General features: G+C 35.8%; 1 long non-coding RNA gene across 2 annotated transcripts in view; it reads right to left on the bottom strand.

Moving 5' to 3' along the window:
- Window positions 1-4,764: 4,764 nt before the first annotated feature.
- Window positions 4,765-24,000, bottom strand: part of LOC135216787 (uncharacterized) — a 401,154-nt gene continuing 381,918 nt past the window's right edge. For both annotated transcript variants that reach the window (XR_010314919.1, XR_010314920.1), the window contains one exon: window positions 4,765-5,273. This is a non-coding gene — a long non-coding RNA (uncharacterized LOC135216787). The remainder of the gene's footprint in view (window positions 5,274-24,000) is intronic.

Below are 24,000 nucleotides of genomic sequence, written 5' to 3'. Positions count from 1 at the left end.
ACATCAAGTCTCCAGTAATCCAGGCATCATATATTCGGGAGATCAAGTTTTAGAAAAAAAATATATGAAAAAAGATCTTTTTCTGTTGCCTAGACACAATCTAGTAATCTGGTCTCGTTACATTATCTGGGAGGTCTTGCCTGGACATCACTTTGTTGCTTAATCATAAAAGCAAGTGATATCACTGAACACGAAGGTACAACTTGCTTCATCTTCGAGCTAGGAACTGGATCTTCTAGTATTTACAGGTAGCTCCCTTCAAAACCCAATGTTTAATTATACGAGTAAACTATCCATTGTAAACTATTAAAAAAGGATACAAACTTACTCAAAGAAATAAATATCTTATTCAGCATACTTTATTAACAGATAACCTACAATAGCATTCGAGATTAGTGACAATATTAAGTCTTAAATAGCTACACTCGTTTTACAAGGCTCAAGTGAAACTAAATGGAATTTTAAGTTTTCTTTAAAAAAATCATAACTATATTTGCACGTATAAGCTGGTGATAATCTACGTATATATATACATACGTACATACATACATACATACATACATATATTATATTATATATATATAATTTTAAGAAAGTGAAAATTCGAAACACAAGTTATATAAATCCTGACTGGTTTCGCTCTTTTCATCTCTGACATCTTAAAAAGATGTATTGGTACAGAGTATAATGCTATGGTGAGAGTCGAGACGAACCAACAGACCAGTGAAGAGCACTTTCAGGCGGGGCAGGAGAAATGGAGGAACCACAGATTTATTTGGGACTGAAATCAGAGCTTCAGTTGCAAACTGCTTTCTAATTCAAGTGATCTTAGCTATCAAGAGATGACAAAATACCTTTCTAAAATCTATGTTTTATATATTTCTTTTGAGAATAATGGATCATTTGCTTCGCTTGATATTCCTATTTTCATAAAATCTTTCTTTTACAGAACTGAATTTACTTATAAAACATCATAAGAATCGGTGTCAATTACCCAGATGTTGTGACGCCAGATATAATACAAATCAATCAATCATCATAAGAATGATCCAAGGTTTTAGCACATGTCAAAGTGACTCATTTTTTCTGACATGAAAGAAAATTGAACTACTCTCTTGTTGCGCAAATCTCATACATTGTTCGTGTGTTTTTTTTTTAGTGGTTTTCTAGTTTCACCTGTAAGAAAATGTCGCATGACACGATATGCAAATCCTTTTGTGTTGCTGGGGTTTTGTGATTTTGTCACTGTATTATTGTTCGTAAATGCTACATCCCTTTTTTAGGGAGATGAAGAAATAGTTCAATTCACTACCATATGGTAATTCGGATAGGTGTCCTGTGTTATAAGTTTCCGTGTTGTTATTATTGTCTTTTAAAACTCGTTATTGCCGCTGTTAATGTATTGTCAGGTACAATATCAGGTCTTCATTTCTCGCCTGTATTCCTAATTATATTTATGTCACCATCAATATATTCAAGGCCCACGTAACGTAATGTTCTCAAAAACAGACGTAGGTACTGATTTCTCTACTGTCTTGAATTCTCCAAATAAAAATGTAAATAGGCATTTATATTAATAGATTTTTTAAGACTCTACTCCATCCCGTCATTATTTCCATGTATTAGGCAATACCAACAAGGAATGCTACCGTCTTTTTCCAATTCCATTGTGAATTTTATTGATGGTAGCAGTTCATTTGATTTGTCAAAGTGTTTACGTTTTGGTTTTCTGGCCAAACGCATACTATGTTGTCCACATATATGAGTCATATCACACAAAATGGAGTGATTTTGCTCAATATTCTACTGTCCAAGAATTTACTATACAAACCGCTTAACAAAATTACTAATAGCAACACCGAAACTTTATGAAGTGATATTTACAGGTAGATTCAAATTTACATTCTTTTCCGTATTGGAAATTATAAACTTGATCTATTTTTTATGTGAATATATAAGCATATAGATTTAAAGAAGGTACTCTGTCGAGGATTAATAACAAGTGTGTAAGACTACCTTGATGGAAAAACAAGATTTGTGAATAAGACACTGACCTCTGACCGACCGACGTCGTTGTTCGGCTCTTCATTCTTTCCTCTGAAGTGGGAATATGTTTTCCGCTGGCCTGTGCGTTCGTTTACACTATCACCCTAGCATATACATTGTCAATTTCTAGTTTCTGTCACTATATACCCTACAGGTTGCTCAAAGGAGTAAGAGCCTTGCCAGCACATGGCTAACATCATCAAACTTAACACCAATAATTCATATTACTTCTCTTGAAGATGTTTAAGAAAACTTTTAGAGAAACTGTTTAGGATTTATACCATGTGATTCATTTTTCCTTGTAATATATATATATATATATATATATATATATATATATATATATATATATATATATATATATATATATATTCCGGTAATTCCGGAAACTAACTTCTCTCAACAGAAGTTCGTGCTTGTGTGGTTTCTGATGTCCACCAGGAAAATACTAAGATTGAAGAGTAAAGGCAAAAATCCTTAAAATATACAAAATTAACATAAAAATGTGAGAATATTTTACGAGGTACCTAACACAAAAACGAACCCGTGAGGCTGAGCAATGTTCAATGCTAAGGAAATCCAAGATTAGCGTAGAGGTGCTCAGTCACCACCAGGTCCTTCTGCGGTAGTTATCAGAAATAGAAAGAGAGTAATTTCTATCCACTTTCGCTATTAGTCTACGACAAATAAAGAAGATGCATCTCTATTTTATATACACCAATCAGCATTAAAATACAGCTGGATTATAATCTAATCAGTAAGAGACTTAATTCCACTTGATAAAATTAAATGTTTCTTATTCTAATAAAGTTTTATTGTAAATCTTACATGCTAGAAAATGTTCGCTAATATACTATTGAATTGATTGATTTGCTTACTAAACATTACTAGTAGCTATATTCAAGTTCTAATTTCGGTCACAATCTGGTATTATGAAAGTGATCGTTATTCCCGAAGCGTTTCTTATTCTTATCTTAGTATTACTTGAGAAGGAGGATGAAGTCATGGACGAGAAGAAAAAGATTAAGCACCTTCTAGCTCAGAAGAACACGTATAAAATATATATTATTCCTCTCAACAGCCACGTAAGTCCTCATTTACTGTTTTATGGATTTTCGTTTTTGTTGTCGAAGCCAGATTATTTGGTTCTGGATATAAACACTTCCACTAGGTAAGGCTATGTTTGGTTGAGCTAGGAAAGGTAAGCTAAGAGTGGATTAAGCTAGGTTAGATTTGAATGGTTCCAGAAAGTTTAAATAGGATTTTCTACGGTTAGCTTAGATAAGGTTGAGGTAAGATAAATAACTTGAATATATCAGATCAGGCTAAGCTTGATTAGACCGGTTTTTGAGGTGGCTACTTGGTGTATCCCAGATAAATGCATTTTCTTTTAATCGTTGCAGGTGCTCTTTAGAATAAAAAAAGATAAGTTGCAGTAAATATACCCATTGTGTATTTTATGAGTATTCTATAAACGTCTAATTCCCCACTTCCAAATATAATTAGTCGAGATCCTGTCTTACTTCAGAAACAAAACTGAAAGCTTCAATTCCTCTTCTAGTGGTTCCTTTCCTTGCACACTTGGAAGGGGATGGATTATCAATGACCTAAATATCTATGAAAACTGAACACCATCTCTAGATTAACTTCATTTAATATTGATGCCTAATTATCAAAAGTAACAAGAGTAACCTGTAAAGATTTGATTATACATGGACAAATAAGATACATTGCTAAGTATATGAAAAATAGTATGCATACATTCGTGAAATATAAACACAGACACATCCATATATATATATATATATATATATATATATATATATATATATATATATATATTATATATAATATATATATATATATGAGTCACGAAAGTTAGGAACGTGATAAATCCATAAATAAAGATATATGCCACGAAGGAAAAATAAACGAAGATGTAACTGCGAGACCTTTCGACGTTTCCACGTTCTTTACTGAGCAGAACTGACATACATGGGACAAAAAACAAAACAAGAAGATTCTTGTTTTGTCTTTTGTCCCATTTGTCATGTCCAGTTCTGCTCCAGTAAATAAGGACGTGGAAACGGTCGTAATGGTCTCGCAGTTACTCCTTCGTTTATTTTTCCTTCGTGGCATATATCTTTATTTATGGATTTATCACGTTCCTAACTTTCGTGATTCAGTTATACATAATGAGAGCCACGTTCACTTTCGCTATTCGTTTCCTCTTTTGAGATGTGTCGTTACTACCTACTCCAATATATATATATATATATATATATATATAGATATATATATATATATATATATATATGTATATATATATATATATAAGTTCTTCCAGTAGAGTACAATATACATCAGTTTTCTACACGTAAGCATATATGTGATTTCTTAACCTTACAGCCTGTAAATTTTATCTATGTATCTATCTATTTAATCTATCATATATATATATATATATATATATATTATATATATATATATATATATATATAGTATATATATATATAATATATATACTTATATATCTATCTATCTATCTATATATATATATATATATATATATATATATATATTAGTATATATATATATATAGTATATATATATAATATATATATATTATATATATATATATATATATATATATATATATCTATCTATCTATATATATATATAGTATATAATATATTATTATATATATATATTGCAACAATAAACTATTACCCTCCAGTATTACGAGGTACAGATCGCGACAAGAGGAACAAATTGGAGAGTTCATAAACAGACATTTTTATTACGACTCGAAGTTAACCTAGTTGACGGCGTACAATACCCTGATTGACTTGGAATGTTAAGAATTAAATGCTCATGATCTGAGGGCATGATGGTAAATTAGTTGACTCATGGCCTATTGTGACGTAAAATTTATTAACTCAAGTCACACTGGCAGAGCACTTGACCCAAGATCATGATGTGGGGACAATATCTTTTCGTCGATGACTATCAGCAATCCATTGGCACAGGTAAATAGAGGTCAGCAGTTGTTGGGGGGCCGCCCTTATCTCTTGCCCTTAAAGAGCTTGGGGGCCTTGGATTTAGGTGCGGGAGTCGGCGAAGGCGAAGGGGCAGTGTAGGAGCTGTGTCCAGCGTCGAAACTGAGGGCGCGGCGCTCGTCATCTTCAGGAGAACTTGGTGGCGTCGGCTGCCTCGTTGGTTTTGACCTGAAGAAGACACAGGTAATGAGATGGTTATTATTATTATTATTATTATTATTATTATTATTATTATTATTAATTAATCAATTAATTAATTATTGTGAAATAGCTGTAAATTCAGGCGTGAATTACCATAATCCAATCTGCAAAAAAACACTCGAGTTTATTCTTTTTAATTGATGCCCGATATAAAAATGCAAAGAAATCAAAATGACACAAAAAAGTAATATTTCCATTTCCTTTTTTGTTTCATATTTACTCAATTTGCGCCAATTTGCGGCACAGAACGATTCAGTAAGCCGCATTTTCATTTGCTGTGTCGTTCCGCTTCCCTTCATTTCAATCGCACGCTCATTAGAGCATTAGAAAATGAACATAACGCTGCATGAAGGCGAATTTCACAGCAATTAACTGCAATTTACCTGCTGCATTTCATTTCAAGCATTTCTCTAAACATTTCGAGTTCCAGGTAATGAATTGCTCTGCAGTTCACATGAGATCGTTTATACTATCTTTCGAGTCATTTAGTTCCCAAAAGGAAACTTTTTCGGTTCACGTTTGTTCAAAAATGAACTCTTGAATGATCATTATTATCATCATTGTTGTCCTTATTGCAGCCATGTTGTTATCGCCAACGCCGTTACGCTTCTTGGTCGGTTTGCTCGTTAGATGCGACAAGGAATTTATGATTTTGGGTAGGATTCTTGATTGTTTGACGGCTTGTGTTTGTTTGTTTGTCAGTCGGGTTACTTAAATGCTTGTTTGCAGGCGTCGAAGAAAATTGTGCCAAAGGGCGAGCTCCATCAGTCCATTTCGGGAGAGAAACTTCAGAAGCATTACAGCAGATTTTCATAACCAGAATTTGTTTTTGGGACGTGGACTGCTCAGCCTTAACGGAGGTTTTCGGTTTCTGAATACTCTCGTGGTCTTTGTTTTTTGCAGTTATTATTTTCACGATTAATGTTATCATTTATGATATGATTCTTGCTACTGTATACGAAGGCCCTTAGAACTTACAGTACTTAAGATGTATGGGTAAATATAATAACAAATTCCTGCCGCTTCTTTTCCTTCTTGAGAAAGAATGCAACGCATACAAGGACATTGATCAGGCGTGGCTCATATGATGGGCGAATCATCTCATGGAATGTGTGCTGCCTTCTTCTTCGAAGACTTTCCATGGAAGGAATATCTTCAGCAACTGGGAAGAGTTATTTGTGCTGAAGGAGAGGTGGAGCAGAATGGGTCATGAGCAGTGTCATCAGGCAAGTGTCGCGAGCTCTTAGAAATCGTATTCCTTGATAGTATCTACTTCTTTGATTTGGTCTAGCTTAACAAACGGTTTGTTGCACTGACACTTCAGTAAACTAGACCAAGTAAACAATGGACATTATGGAGAAAATTGCACATCAGCTAGGACAGTTTAGATTTCAGCGTGAATCAAAAGACACTTATCCACAAGCTAGATTATTTGCAACTGGTGGATCGCTTTCAACATGTACATGTAAGGTCTGGAGAACAAACCGATTCCATTCGCATATGATACTCGTCTTCTAGCTGTTATTCCTCATGCTTGAGGTTACAGAGTCCTCGAATTAAGATCTGGCACTCATACATCGTGAGCAGGTATTGGGGCATAAGCTTGACCCTTCTGGAACTCAAAGCATGATAGTCGATCCAGAGCATTTTTGTCTCTGCACCCTTTTACATTTAAATGGCACTTTTAAACGTCAGTGACTAACTTTTATGAGTAACTTTTGATATGAAATCTATTTTTGAGAAGCATATAAAAAGCATGGCATTCTCTGTTCCTCAAAAATTTGGAATCTTACAAAAATGTTCAGCAATGTTTAATGGTTACGGTATTATATCGAAGTTTTTAACTCTTCTTTTGTTTTCTTCCTTGTTTGGAGCACTGTTTTCCGGTGTGGTCTTGGATACAGTTTTGACAATAGTTAAGTTTATTTTACAAACTCTTAATGCTGACCTGTGACATAAACCTAAATTGCTAGCAGTCTGATTAGATAAAGCTAAAAATAAGGTAATTTTTTATAGTCAAGAAAAGCAGGGCTAGCAATGAAAAAAATTGATGCACAATTCGTTAAATTTTAATGATGGCTCTAGTTACCAAATTTGCATCTGAGAATGTGGTGTCTCACACATCCAGTCAAAGCTATGGACCTTCTAGAATGAGAGGGCTATGGGGAATTAACGCTAATTCTATGCCCCAACAACCTATACTGCTTCTCATTCAGCTACTACTCTGTGTTAATTAGAAAATGGAATGGGATGAGAGATTATTAATCTTAATAATAGGGCTGACGTCGAGGAGTCACCAGTCCCCCAATAATCCTATCTGGGTTTCTGTATACCACAACCGTTCATCTCGGTTACTTTGAACAGCGCCGGGTCATCTTTATGAGTAAGGACTAAGTGTTCATTCTAAGATCATACTCATGAAGAGGGATTCTCTAAGGCAAGGATGTTGCTTAGAACCCAACATATGGCCTCGTGGGCAGGAGCTAAGAACAAAGGAGCACTTGATGGGTAGGCAGGGCAAAGAGGGAAATCCAATGAAATGAAAGGATGATAATAGAAGAAACAGTCTTTTTGCCACATGCCTGTGCCATTAGAAGTTCTACAGGGATGTGCCCACAGAAATGCTCTAGGAAAGAAGAGATGCTCTCGCAAGAGAATGTGGTCCTGAATCGATAGGAAAGTATGTTGGAAATTTGTTGAATGTGGAGGAAGGAGGTCGGGAAGAGCTCTTAGATGCAAGAGTAGGTAAGGTATGTAATGATCTCAGAATGTTTGCGAAAGTGACTGTAAAGAAGGGTAAAATAAAAGTTGATGGGAGACTGGGAGTGCAATGGGATGTTGGATAAAGTGGTGAAGGCACTGATGAGCAGATGACGTAGAAGGGAATAGGGGAATGACTGAATGATGAATATGTGTCTGCTTTGCTTATTATACATATTGTGCATGTGTTTCTGTGTATGTGTATTGCAGTGGAGATTTGCATGAAGCTAGTATAGTAAATGAAGCTTTTTACTATACTAGGAAAGATGTATGTGGGAATTTAGAAAAAAAAGAGGAGAACTGTAAATTCCATATAAGGCACAAAATAAAACTCATAATTGGATCCATTCAATAGCAGTGTATGGCGTAGAAGATAAGTTGAGAGTAATTAAAAGATTTTCTGGTGTAAGTGAATCTTGATCAGAGTGTGGAGAATAGAAAGTGACTGTATCTTGTGTAAAAACGGCTGGGTCTGAGACAGCAAAGTGTCGAGTCTTAACTTTTTAATATCTTTATGGATTGAGCAATAAGAGAATTTAGGGAAATATTGTTTATGTAGATGTAAAGATGTAGGATAAAGACATAAGTAAAGGAAAGGACTGAACACTGATTGATGCTAGCAGATTAGTCAAGAAAGTAAAGGCAAAATGGAGAAACTAGTGAAAGAGTTTTAAACTGATTGCAGGAGGAGCAAGGAGTAGGAGTAGATATGTGCAAGACTGTGGCTATGGAGTAAATGGAAACCTGGAAGGTAGAGCAATGGATGTTGATGTATGTGACAGGAATGAAAGAGATTGTGAGAATGAGTTAAGAGACGAATCACATAAGAGGTGAAGCAATCATGGTATCAAGGTATATACATAGATATATATATATATATATATATATATATATATATATATATATATATATATATATAATATAAATATTATATATATATATATATAACCTCCAGGGGATGTCCATGATACAAGATGTAGTAATGACAATTTATTCTAAGAAACGTTTCGCACATTAAATTCTCTGTGTATCATCAGTCTGAAAACATAAAGACACATTTATAAGTAAAATTAAAATTATATAAAAGAACAAAGCAAAAAACAGGTTAAAAGAGACTGCTTAAGACACCAACTGTTCATTGTGAGGAGAGAAGATAGAATGAACTAGGACACGTTAAAATAAACGACTTCAACTATGCCAGGTACAGAGTTGCTGAGGGCGTATTATTGTTGAGGGAGGGAACAAGCCTCTTGATATATAGACTCAAGGGTAGTTAAATGGTCAGGCTGTTTGACATGGTCTATTATGGAAAACTGTTCTTTTTGTACTTCTATTTTGCAATGAGAGGCATGATTCCTGATGTTGGAAAATTCAGGTTGTTTTATTCTCTGACCAGTACGAAAACTGAAGCCCAAGTGAGAGCAATATCTGACCCTTAACAGCCTTCGAGTTGATCCGACGTAAGAGCCCGGACATCCAGGGCATGTAAATTTATATATAACGTTGGATCGCATAAAAGGCTGAAGGCGATCTTTATAGTTAAAAAAGGAACCAATTGTACAGGGATTGCTAAATATGAACTTAACTTTGAGGCATGGTATCTCATGTTCAATAATTCGTGTGAGGCTGGATGTAAATTTTAAGTCAGAAATATAAGGGATCGTGACATAAAATAGTCTTTTGGGGACATTAAAATTAGGTATTGGTGGCTGTAAGAATTTCTTAATTATTTTGTTAATGGTTTTTTGAACAATTTCGAGTGGATATGAATTAGATTTGAAGAAACCCAACAAAAAAGTAATCTCCATGTGAAATAGTTGCCAAGACGAAGAGTATTTCAGTGCTCTATTAACCAAAGTGTGAATAGTATTAAGTTTAAAAGATTGTTGACACGAACTATAATAATTGTTAGTCAGTCAAGTAAAAGTACGTTTTCTATAGACTGACGTGGAGAACTCAGAGTTAGTTCTGGTAATTTTCAAATCTAAAAAAGGTAAACAATCATCGTTCTCTACTTCCATTGTAAACTTGATATTAGGATGAAAGTTGTTCATATACTCTAAAAAAGAATGACATTGCCATGGGTGTTGAAACAAGGCAAAGGTATCATCAACATATTTACGATATAATGAGGGCTTAAAAACTCAGACTCCAAATGAGACATAAAAATATGTGCAAAAATAGGGCCTAAAGGAGAACCCATAGCAACTCCATCGACCTGCGAGTAGAGTCGCTTATTAAATACAAACATCGAATCTTGCACTGCAAGATCAAGTAATTGTTTAACAATAGCCTGATTAAAACCATGGAAATTTGTATCTTCGTCAATAAATATTTTGTTAAGTATAATGTTGATGGTTTCATTAAGAGGTACGTTGGTAAATAGAGACTCAACGTCAAAACTAACCATATAGTAATCTCCATCTTGTCTGGTAATCAGTTGTTGAAAGTCATATCCATTTTTTAAAGGGTATTCATTATTACTATATTTAGATAAAAGTCCAGCTAAAAATTTTGAGACAGAGAAAGAAGGATTGTTATAAGCAGCCATAATTGGTCTTAAAGGTAGGTCTGGTTTATGAATTTTTGGTTGCCCTACCTTAGGCCCCCCAGCTCAGGGCCCCATATTTGTTGCACCTCCCAGAGGTCACTATCCTGCACACCAGGTCCGAGCATTTAATGACTCTGGTGCGCAACTATCGGTAATTAAGGAAGCTAAAGTTCCTCCCAGAGCGAGAATTGAGAAACATAACTTAATTGTTATTGAAAGCCTCAATCATATTAAGATGTTCCTGCCCAGTGGCGACATACATTCCCGGTGATTATGACGTCTTGTTAGGCTAAGACATTACGCCACCTAATTTTGAAGTCTCACCCTTACCTCGCTCCAGGAACCTTCTGCAGTCCTCCCGGACATGCCCCTGCACAGCCAGCGCCACTTGAAAGCATTAGATTGTGCCATGCACTGCCTCTTATGAGCGTTGAGCCACATTTGAATCGTCCTACTACACCGGGAACGGTCTCTGTGCCAGTACCCAGGCAAGACTCGAGTCTTCCTCTCGAAGCTCCCTATCCAGGCTACTTCTCCACCGCAGCCGGCTCAACTCCGCTACCAACATGCAAGCCTTGGAAGGACTAATTCCACTCAGAATTCGCCAGGACATACCCGACCATAGCAGAAGCTCCACCAACGGGGCGGCCTCGCAAACCACCCCAGAGTCAGTCACCCCAAATTGGGAGCCCGTAATAACCTCCTCCTCTTTCCGTCCGTCAGCAGCTAACCAGTCCAAGCGTAAGGACTCTGCTTATCCTCAGCTGGCCAAAGAACGTCTGGGACTGAGTCAAGCAGACCTTACCTTACCTTACAGACCTTACAGTTCGTTCGGGTTGCCCCAGGTCCCTCAGTGTGAGGCGCCTCTAATGTCTACCAGAGAGTTGCTAGTACATCTTCCGGTATATTTTGCATCTTCCAATCTTGGATGGTCTGGGATGCAGTTTAGATATTTGTCGAGCTTATTCTTAAACACATCTACGCTCACTCCTGATTTATTCCTCAGATGAGCTGGCAACGCATTGAATAGACGCTGCATTATCGATGCTGGTGCGTAGTGGATTAATGTTCTGTGTGCTTTCCTTATTTTTCCTGGTATAGTTTTGGGCACTATTAATCTACCTCTGCTTGCTCTTTCTGATATTTTTAGTTCCATGATATTTTCTGTTATTCTTTCTATCTGTTTCCATGCCTGAATTATCATGTAGCGTTCTCTTCTCCTTTCTAGACTATATAATTTTAAGGATTGTAGTCTTTCCCAGTAGTCTAGGTCCTTAACTTCTTCTATTCTAGCTGTAAAGGACCTTTGTACACTCTCTATTTGTGCAATATCCTTTTGATAGTGTGGGTACCATATCATATTGCAATATTCAAGTGGACTACGAACATATGTTTTATAAAGCATAATCATGTGTTCAGCTTTTCTTGTTTTGAAGTGCCGTAACAACATTCCCATTTTTGCTTTACATTTTGCCAACAGAATGGCTATTTGATCATTGCATAACATGTTCCTATTCATCATCACACCAAGGTCTTTAACTGCTTCCTTATTTGTGATTGTCTCATTATTAGGTCCCCTATATGCATATAGCTTTCCTTCTCTGTCTCCATAATTTATTGATTCAAATTTATCAGAGTTAAATACCATCCTATTTACCTCTGCCCAATCATATACTTTGTTAAGGTCTCTTTGTAGAGCGTTCCTATCTTCATCACAAGTAATTTCTCTACTTATTCTTGTGTCATCAGCGAAACTACTCACTACCGAATCCTTAACATTACTGTCTATGTCTTCAATCATAATAACAAACAATATTGCAGCTAGCACCGTACCTTGTGGCACACCGGATATTACCTTGGTTTCATCCGATTTCTCATCGTTTGCAATAACTATCTGTTTTCTGTTGTGTAAAAATTCTTTTAACCATCTTCCTACTTTATCTACGATATTGTGTTTTCTAATTTTCTTTGCTAATATATTATGGTCTACTTTGTCAAAAGCTTTTGCAAAGTCTAGATAAACCACATCTGTTTCATTTCCGCTTTTCATATTTTTGAATATGTTCTCACGGTGGACTAACAGTTGGGTTTGTGTACTTTTTCCGGGTACGAAACCGTGTTGTCCTATATTAAACAAATTATTTTTATTAATGTTTCATAATATTTTTCTTCATTACCCTTTCATACACTTTCATAATATGTGATGTTAGACTCACAGGCCTACAATTACTTGCCTCTAGTCTTGATCCACTTTTTGAAAGTAGGGGTGATATATGCTAATTTGTGCTCATCATAAATCTTGCCTGTATCTACACTTTGTCTTAATAATATTGCAAGTGGCTTTGCGATAGAATGAACTACTTTCTTTAACAAAATAGCAGGGACTCCATCCGGCCCTGCAGCAGCTCCATTTTTAATTTCATTAATTGCCTGCACAATATCAGCTTCATTAATTTCTATGTCAGCTAAATATTCACTATTTTCGTCCCTTACTTCTATATCATTATCTTCATTATCTATTCTAGGGGTGAATTCTCTCTTATATCGTTCTGCCAGTATGTTGCAAATTTCCTTTTTTTCATTCGTTAATCTCCCTTCAATTCTCAGAGGGCCTATTTTCTATTCTTCTTTTATTCATCTTCTTCGCATATGAGTATAATAGTTTGGGGTTTTGCTTGATATTTAATAGGGTTTTTTCTTCCAATTCCCGTTTTTCATTTTCTTTTGATTGTATAATCTTTTGTTCTGCATTTTCTATCTTACTTTTTAGTTCTATAAACTTTCCATGCATTTTTTTCTTTTGCAAGACCTTTTTTCCACTTTCTGATTTTCTGGAACAAGATCCTTCTGTCTCTTGGTATGCATGAATGATGTTTACTTTTCTTCTTCGGTATATATTTATCCACTATTTTCTTCCAATAATATAATATCTCCGTATTTACCCTTATGTCATCACTTACGAAAATGTTATCCCAATCTTTGTTTAATTCTTCATTAATTTCTGACCATTTTATATTTTTACTGTAGAAGTTGTATTTTCCATATCCTTCCCACTTTTTCATTTCTTGCTTATCTCTATTTTCACTTGCTTTGGAATGAACTGTTAATTCTATGACATTATGATCTGAAATACTCGCATTATAAACTATTATTTCTTTAACATAATTCATCTCGTTCACAAATACTAGGTCTAAAGTATTTTCCTTTCTTGTTGGCAGGTGATTTATTTGTTGAATGTTGTATTCTAGTAGCATATCTAATAGCTTTTCAAATTGCCTCTTATCTTCTGCACTACTTATTACTCTCTTTTTTATATGTATAAGTACAACCACAGTCTCCTATTCGTTCTTTCCATTCTACGAAAGGAAAGTTGAAGTCACCAGATAGGAGAATAGTCCAGTCCTTGTGATTTCTACATATATCATCCAATTTTTCAATTATTAAGTCAAACTCTTTAGTATTAGGAGGTCTATATATTACTATGTTCATCAATTTTTCAGATTCAAATTCTACCGCTATTAGTTCACATTCTGAGTTACTATATTTCTCATATATTTTCCTTGTTTTTTGTCTTTCCCATATATTGCGGTTCCCCCTTGATTCCTATTTTTTCTATCTGATCTATAAGTTTGGAACCCTTTTATTTGATCATCATTCCCAGTCTCTTGGGAATACCAGGTTTCACTTATATTCATTATATCTATTTTCTTTTCATTTTGGGTTAGTTCTTCTAAGTACTCTATTTTTCTTTTTGAGTTACTCGTAACTAAACCCTGCGCATTCATCACTATGATGGTTTGCGTGTTTTCTCCTTCATTTAATATTGGTAGTAATAAGGATTTTCCCATGTCTCTTTCCTGTTCTGGTATGTTGTTCTTTTTTCTTCATTTCCAGAAATTCTGACATTAAAAAAATCCAACTTTTCCATAATATTTGATCTTCCTTCATCATAATTATTCATTTTGTGTCTGAATCTGCAATTTTCTCCGTTTCTGCAATATCCTCTTGCATAATAAATACAGTTATTATCTCTTGAGTAGAATTTCGGAGCTGATGCTTTGAAATTTTTTGCTGACACCTCTGCATATCTCATTGGTGGTTTGCTTTTCTCTTTTACCTGATATTCTTGATTTCTCTCTTTATTTGTTTCTTTCTTATTTTGGATTTTATTACTTGGTTGGTTATTTATTTGATTATGATTCATGGCTACAGGGTGCATATATTTGCATTTTTGTCGAACTTACATCCTTTTCCTTCTTTAGGTTTATTTTTTCATATTTTTTGGATGCAGATCTCTGCAATCATCCCCATAGCCATCTAAGTATGCACATTTACCATATATTTCATAGTTTTTGACATACCTTAGGATGTTTGTAGTAACATCTTTCTCCAAATCTGCAATTCCCTCTTTTCAAAAGGTTGCAGATTTTGTCTTTCTTGTCTATTTTTTCCTCTTTCCCGTCATTGTGTAGATCTGGGTAGAGCCTCTTCGGGATTTGCTTTTCTGTTGTCATATCGTAATTTATTTCTTCGTAGGTATGCTGCTTTATTGCCTCATATGTAGTATCAATGAGTATCTCTGCATCCATACTTTTATCTTGTTCTTTGTTTTCCTTATTTTTTTCTTCTGTCATTTCATTTTTGTTTACTTCTCTTCCGTTTTCCTCTTCTTCTTTTTCTTCTTCTTCTTCCTCTTCTTCTTCATCCTCAACTATTTGTACATTCAATCTTGATTTAATAACATTGTCTATCCATGATAGACATGTTGAACAAAAAATTCTTGTATCTTTTCTCAAATCTTGCATTACCTCAGCACACTGTGGATGGGTCGGAATGTTGCATGCAGCACATTTTCTGATTAGGTTTTGTGGATTGACTATGCTATACCAAACCTTACACAGTTTGCATGCTTTTGGCATTCTTTTTCCTAATGCATCAATTAGGATATTCACAAGATTCACTTATTCATTTCTTGTCGGAATATGTTGGTTTATGTATATTTTCTTTATGAGTCTCTTGACCACTTGGATTTTATTTGGAACTTCTTCAATTATTTTCAAGATGTTTTCATTAGATTTGTTCCAGTTTGAAGGATTATATCCTTCTAATATATCTATGAATGCTTTTGTATCTTTTTGGTTAGGACTGTTGCTGATTTCATAGATGAGAAATGCCAGTTCCCTTCCTGCTACCTCATCGTATTGCGAATCCGCCAAGCAAGCTAAATTACGCCACCTCTTCCCGCAGTTGGAACTTACTGCCATCTTGTTCTGATTTCAGTATTACACTTGTTAAACTAACTTAGAAGACGCTTTATCCTACTATTTTCACACTAATCTTATCACCGATAGTTCACGAACACTTCTAGATATTTCTCAAATTCTAGTCGTATGTTAAACTTGTGATATCTGTTGATTAATCTGACTTCACGCGGGTACGTCTCACCGTGCCAGGCACGGGGGTGAACGCCGTTGTTCAAACTGATGCAGCAATCGGGGCTGATGCTATTGCAGCACCACGGCATTGTCAAACCGAGAGTTTGAAGGAAGAGAGGCAGAGGACGCCGAGGGTTCCAGCAACCTTGGAGGAGCCCACAGGCTCTCTCTGCACTAGCGCCTGGCACAGTGCCATATTTCATTTTTAAAGAATTCCGGCCCTTTTCAATCCAGAGGAGAGTGCCTGATCCTGCTACTTCAACTTCCTTCTTCTTCCTCTTTTGCAACTGTTCTTCTTTTGTACTTTACATACCCTCTCGTTATAATTTCCTTCTCTCTTCATCGTCGCCTCTTAGGCACCTCTTTCTATTGAATGCTCCGCTTAGGCAGCGTTCATTGCCAGCAGATCTGGCACTGAAAATTTGACAAGTCATTGAGAATTATTATGATGGCATTCGGGAGCTTCTCGTAATGCCCTTTAAGAAGCCCCCAGACTTCCTACACTAAGTGACACCTCTGGCACCATATTCATTAAAGGGGTATTAGTACGTGAACTTAACAGAGTGAATTAACTACATACTTAATAATCTATGAATGTAGTATGTGCATTTGCAATTGCCACAATGACCTCTAAACTTTATGATATCATCACTTTTTGAAACAATTTTCGCTACAAAGCCTTAAGCCAAAATGAAGATCAAATGGAGATGCACCGGGTATCAATTGAGTTACTTCCATTATTAAAAATGCGCATGGAAAAGTATAGTTGACACTGCCTACTAAGGCGATATTTTTAAAGCATTGCTTTATTTATTTATTTTTTTATTAATCATGTATTTAGGTGTGTGATCCATCATCCCCAATATTGTTATTTGCATTTGTTTATTCTCGACCGAGAATCAATATTTACATCTATCTTTATTTTTATTGTTTATCTCTGCCCGCCTGGCACTGGGTCCGATTTATATTACGTAACCGTAGACTTCCTAACACACCTGGCGTCGCGCGTTGGTAATGCCCCCCTCGGGGCAAATTAATCCTATGAAATGTCTTACACTGGAATACATGGCGTTCACATTCGATAGAACTTAGTTTATTACTATCCCTTTATAGAATAAAGTTAGATTAAGTAAAAGTTTAGTAAGATAGAATTATATGCTTACTTAGATTTTACAATTTGTTATTCTCTCTTTTATAAAATAATTATGTGAAATTTATTAGCTAATCCTTGAGAATAATATGCCTGGGCAAAGACAATATTTATTATGATTTTCAATTTATCACAATTAGTTTTCCAATTTTGATTGTGTTCATTTATACGTACGAGATTTTCCCAAGAGAACTTTAATTGTCAATGAGCAGAAGGTATCTTTAACAAGTCCAATGGCAAAATGTCATACTTATAATTAGTGGTTGCAAGTCAATGAGAGTACGTTAATGTTAAAAGGCCATAACAAATTACATTAGCTTAAGTTCCTCAGAGGAGAGAGAAAGAGAATTATCTTACGGTGAAAGGAATTTTTTGTTTTTGTTTTTTGTTCTCGCCATTTCAACCTGCTTAGGGTTGAAATGACTCTTAAGAAGGGGAAGTATTATGAATCGCCTTTGCTTTCACCATTGACTTGTGTATTTAGTACAGCAAAGGCCTGGTTCTCCCTTTCTCTCTTGCTGACGTATCCCACTGCTCTCTTGTTCTTTCTCTTGCTGCCGCCTTCCGTATTTTTGCAGTTTCACCAAGATGTTGGGTCCCAAGATCCGCTAGTTAATCAAGGTCAGTTAATAAAAAGAGGCCACTCGTGCAATCCTGCCTCACATTCTCACAGTCCCATGTCGGGCTCGGGTCACACTTGGGCATACCCCCTGACCCAGTTGGCAATCTACTTATATACCAATTTTCCCCTTGTATCAGTGCTTGCGCAATCCTCCATAGTGATTCATTAATCCCCACAGCTATGCTCCCTTAAAAAGATGCTTTGATTCAAGAGCTGTGGTTCCCCAGGAAGTGGCTATATTCAACTCCTCCCCTTCTCAGTACAGTAATGGTTGAGCAGTGATTCATTCTTTCTCTGCCCTCTGAGGACTCTTACAATTTATGTTAAATTCATATCCAAACACCCCTTGGCGCACACATGTTTAAACGATGTTTGTATTGCAGGTGTCCTGCAATTCCCTGCTATGAAGGTAGATCTCCCCTGTCCTTGTGCTCTGCGCTAGTAAATACACGCTGCGAATCATCACACATGGCCTGGAACCCGTGCTCATTGCTTCCAGCAATTATTCCAGTATTTGGCCTATGAGGGGGTCATTAGCTGGAACCTTGAATTAGTAAATACATTCCCCTGTAAATTCAACTCTTGGCGTTTCCTTACGATTTTCCCTTTAACTTGTACTTGGCCTCCAGCCGACATCCCCCCATTTTTTGTATCTAATTAGGTAGATCGGTCTCCCCGTTAATCGCCGTTAACCTACCCACTTTTCACTATAAGGTAACAGTAACATTATCTAGGTGACCATAAGTATATATATGTGTGTGTGTGTGTGTGTGTGCAACCAGCCACTGCCTTTTGCAGAAGATACTTACATTTGCATTGCTAGTTAAAATCCTGCCATATAATGAAATTAATGAAATGCCTATTCAGTTACGATATATGCAGATAAGAAATCTTGAAATAGCTCAGTTAAACATAAGAAAATAAGCTGAAAATCCCGGATTGATACGGGAGGGAAATGTTCTAACCTCAAAATTAAACTAAATCATTTTAAAAGAGCACAATAATATTTATGAAACTGTCGGAAAGGCTAATAACATGAAATAGTAAAGGTATCCGGAGGTGTATATTAGCCGTGTTTTGTATTCATCAATAGTAACCTTACATGGCTTCGTCTTACGTAATAGGAACCCTACCTACATGACCTCCCTTCCCCGGGGACGCTTATTCACACTTAGATAGTTGCTGTTTAGTAGGAACACGTATTATATTTATTTAAAACGCAATTATTTTACAGAATAATGTTGGATGGTTTTCTTCAGGGGCAGTTTGTTGTGTACGAGTACATGTACGCTTTATGTACCGCAACAAAAGATAGTAATTACGACTTTTTTCACGGGTGCTTACCAGAGTCGTAAGAGAGCCGTCTTGTGAGGGAAAGGTTTGAAGTGTCCTTTTTAGGGCATTCTTGAACCTTAAAGGGACTGCATAATGCTTACACTCTTTATTTTTTTATTTTGGTAGAGAACACACACAAGATAAAGTAAGAGTAAGATGCTAAGGAATTTTTTTTCAGTTTCTTTGCGTTTCCTGAAGTTTGACCCTTTTGAGTAATTTTTGTATTTCTGTAAAATTTCTTCAATCTCCGTGAACACACACGCGAGCGCGCACGCACGCACACACACACACACATATCTATATATATATATATATATATGATATATATATATATATATATATATTATATATTATATATTATAATAATATTAGATATAGATATAGATATGTGTGTGTGTGTGTGTGTGTGTGTGTGTGTGTGTGTGTGTATTTGTGCGTAATTATATATGAATATACCTATACTTACACAAGTGTACCATAAGAATACTCTTAAAAAAGTCCATACTAAAATGGTAATATAAATCAAGATTTCTACTTTATCTTTGGTGTTCGACTTGTACCTTCTCCTAAAAGACAATGAAACAGAGAGAAAAGAAAATCTTTTAAAGTAAACTGATAGCCTCTTTCATTTTTTCAGGTAAGAAGTCAAAGACGAGTTGGGCAGCCTAGAAAACACTCGACCATCCCGAGAATTAAGGCTCAGCTTCGGTGACAATAAATGTGACTTTTTATTGAGGGAAGTGCACAGATGGACGACACACGGAGCACTCAATTTCTTCATTATTATCTAAATGATTTATGAGAAAAAGAGCCAAGGAACTTTCAAAAACATATTCATATGTAACGTTTTTGTTTGCTGAAATGACGTAGAAAGAAAGATTTTGGCAAACTCGAAAAGGTTCAGATCCTCTTTCAAGACTGATTATAAGGTTCAATCTACAAACGCTGTTTTCAATTTTTTCATTTTTGAAAGAGTTTGAAGTCAATGGTAAATTCTGACATTTCCATCACGCAAAAGAAATATTCAAACAATACTATTTGTGTGATATCAGAGTAGTTCGAAAACCTGTTGTCATGACGAGAGGCAATTTACTGGCGCGGCAAAGAATCCGCAAAGTTTTCAGAAGCTGTTACTGGATTCTGTGACTCGTCTGTCTAATGGCATAAGTCCTGCAGGAGCAGGCGAAAGGAAAAGACGATTATGAGCAAAGTAAGAGGATTCCGTTCCTACGCACGATGCTTTCCCTTGAACTCGCGTGTTTATTTTGTTTATCTAGAAATTGCAGACTCTTTCTGTATCGTGCGTAATTTATAGACCAGATTGAAAAGTGAGTACGTAGCTTCCCTCTTACGATAAAAATGAAAGTCTCTCTAAATAAAGACAAACTCTATAGTGTCTCCTATGCTACGTATTAACAAATTTAAACAGCTTTCCTTTCGGAGAGTACGTAAATATAGTAAACAGTATACTTTGCTTATGTATCCTATTATACCGTATATGCACATGCTGTTACATTAATATATTTGCATAATTGTATGTGTAATCAACAGAGAAAATGGCGTGAAACGAAATTAAAATCCACCGTGGCCAATGACGGTGTGTAACCATTTTTTTTTTCTTCTTTGAAGGTTACAACAGAGAGAAGAGTTTTGAAAGGTACTGGTCCTAAGATGTTTTACTTATTTTTACTGTTTTACTAGCTGACCAGCCCGGCAATGGCCGGGAAAACGTTGAATAACAACCGATAAATTCTCCTCTCTCTCTCTCTCTCTCTCTCTCTCTCTCCCACAATATTTCCCTCTTTCTCCTCCCCAACACCAACTCTATTCTCTCTCTCTCTCTCTCTCTCACACACACACACACACACACACACACACACTTCCCCTCTTTCTCCTCCCTAACACCACTTCTACTCCTCTCTCTCTCTCTCTCTCTCTCTCTCTCTCTCTCTCTCTCTCTCTCTTTCTAAGAACAAAGAACCCTCATGCTAACCACACTGTTTGGGAATCACATAAATAGTGTAGAACAAAAAGAGGACCTTGGAGTTATTATTACCAAGAACTTAAAATCCACAAAACGGTGCATAAAAGCTGAAAAGAAGGAGCAGGAACTAGTGGGATACATAAAGAGGCAGTTCAAATACAGAAACAAGGAAACGGTGCTGCAGCTCTACACATCAATATGCAGTACAGTTTTGGTCACCAGCACAAAAAAGGACATGAATAGATTAGAATGGGTGCAGGCAAGAGCCACAAAGTTAATTCCATCCACCAAGCAAATAGATTACCAAAGACGACTAGAGAGCCTGAACATGTATGGCTTAGAAACACGACGATTGCAAGGACAACTAATAGAAACATTCAAGATACTGAAAGGCATAACAAAAGTAGACAGTAGCCTATTTACGTTAAACGAAAACCAGACAAGAAATAAAGAATGAAAATTAGAGCTGAAGAGATACAACACATCTCATTGTGGGAACTTCTTCACATGAAAGATATGTGACGCATGGAATAAACTGCCACCAGAAGTTTTAAACAGCAACAGTGTGGAGTAGTTTGAAAGAAAGCCAGACAAAATCATTAGGGCAGTATGAATGAAAAGTAAAACCTGCTCCTAAAGATAAGTGAGCATGCGATGCCTCCTCAGATGGACTAAGAAGTCTTTGAGACATCCTAATCCTTGTAACTCTCTCTCTCTCTCTCTCTCTTTCCTGTTAGGATAGTTGCTTCATTCACATCATCAGCATTTTTTATATTTTATATTTCACCCCTTCCTAATCCAAATTCCTATCGGTACTGAACTGGGACTGTAAGGGCATTGGGCATCTCACAACCTCGAAAACTATGGATTTGATACTATCTGTAATTTTTTACATTTTATTTTCACCTCTTCTCACGGCATTGGGAGTGTCACTTCAAAAGCTATGGATTATACATTAATACTTGTCAATTTTTACATTTTATTTTTCACAGCTTCTCACCCCTTTTCCTATCAGGGCTGAACTTGGACTTAAAAGGGCATCAGGAATGTCACTATTCATGACAGTGACTTATAAAACTATAGATTAAACACTAATATCTATCGTTTTGGTTATTATAGTAATAAAAATTCTAGAAATAAATACTAAAAAAATAAAAACGATAAAGATAACTATAAAAGAAATAAATCTGTTGGCAGATAAGAATAATTCAACTGATTCAAGCAATGAAGTTTGGAAGCTTACAAGGCTCTCCCACCAAAAGAGACAAAGAACACAGGAATGCACTCATATGTCACTGAGGTTGTTTACCCCCTAATGGACGGATATGAGTAACAACAACAGGTTTTGAGTAGTGGGCGGATTCACTCATGGTGACCATCAATATTACTCTCCATCGATTTGGAGGAATTGGGTGGTACAGAGGTCCCATTACTTCTATGGCTATAAATTCACTATTGGAAACTTTTAGACTAGCTCAGGTCAACGATTGTAGATGGCTCACGAGTTAGCTGTGATTTTGACTCCAATAGGGCATGTTGTGCTTCGCTTTTTCCCATGACGTCAATTTATTTATTTGCTCATAATTATGCCTATGGGTTGCTATTGGTTTTAGTTCTTAGTTTTTTATGAAAGAATGTCAGTTATAACTGTGATTTTGCAAAGAAATATTAGAAAAAATATGTACAATCCACGAAAGTTACTGCATGTTCGATCTCAGTTAATGTGTAAATATTTTACAACAAACATATTCAGAATTTGTTACTGATTCTAGTTGTTATCTGTTATGATAATGTGTGAGCTGCAATTATAATTTTACAAAAAAATTTAAAGATTATTAGAAAAATATTTATAACTTGGTAAAACATATGATTATTATGTAAAAGAGGCCCAAAAAGGGGTTGTAAATAGTCACTTTTAAGTTCCTGTGGAAGGTAGGGAGAATTTTTTTCTTACACCATGTTCATTTACATGTCTTCTTCTTTCCATTGATGCGTTATTTACTTAATCTGGTCGACCTCAAAATTTGTCCAGTCTGGGGTGCTGCACATAAATTTTTTAGCCCGGCTCTTAAGGGGTAATTAAAGCAGATATGTATATTTGATGGTGGTTTTTTTCTAATGGAGTGTGTAGCCACTCCACATCCTTACTGGGCTGTGCCGTTTGGGATACTGACAAGGTACCAGGTGACACACGACTAAAACTGCATGCAAATAGGAATGTAACAGGAATATATACAAAAGAATGGAATGCAAATTGTGTAACTATTTTGCATTCCTACCTGGTAAAATACTTTCAGAATGCTGATAAGTTACTAGGTTTCAATATATATGGAACAGCCAAGTCAATATGGAATGATATACATACAGGCATCTGCTCCCCATTCTAGCTTAAATGTTATCTTTTTGGAATGTTTATATGGTACTAGATTACTCCTAACCATTAAGTTCTATCATCTATTCAGTTTTCTAGATGGTTGGATTTGATGATTATACTTAGATATGTTGACGAGTGGGGCTCATCAGTAAGGTATACCAGTTTCAATCTATTGATTGAGACCTATGTGTCTGTTCTTTGAACATACAATTTGCTCGTTCAAGTATATGGTGGGGATCCCTGTAAGGGAGGGGCAGAGGAGGTTTTTTAGTGTTTGTTTCTCAAGAATACAAACTTGTATGTTGGATCTTCAGGAAGTACTGCTTCTTCCTATCTTTGTATGTCTGTTTATACAGCTAGTGTTTTCCAATAATATTTGCAGTTTTGATTGGCCTTATTTTTGTTGACTGTTGTTGCTTGTGGGAAAAATCCCCCAGGGACCCAGATGGTTTAACTAAATACCATTTTAGTTCGAGTGCATCA

Source organism: Macrobrachium nipponense, chromosome 6 (genome assembly GCF_015104395.2).
Source record: "Macrobrachium nipponense isolate FS-2020 chromosome 6, ASM1510439v2, whole genome shotgun sequence".
In the NCBI taxonomy this organism is placed as follows: Eukaryota; Metazoa; Arthropoda; class Malacostraca; order Decapoda; family Palaemonidae; genus Macrobrachium; species Macrobrachium nipponense.
Note: the sequence above shows the minus strand (reverse complement) of the source record. Positions and strands in the feature narration are given on the sequence as shown.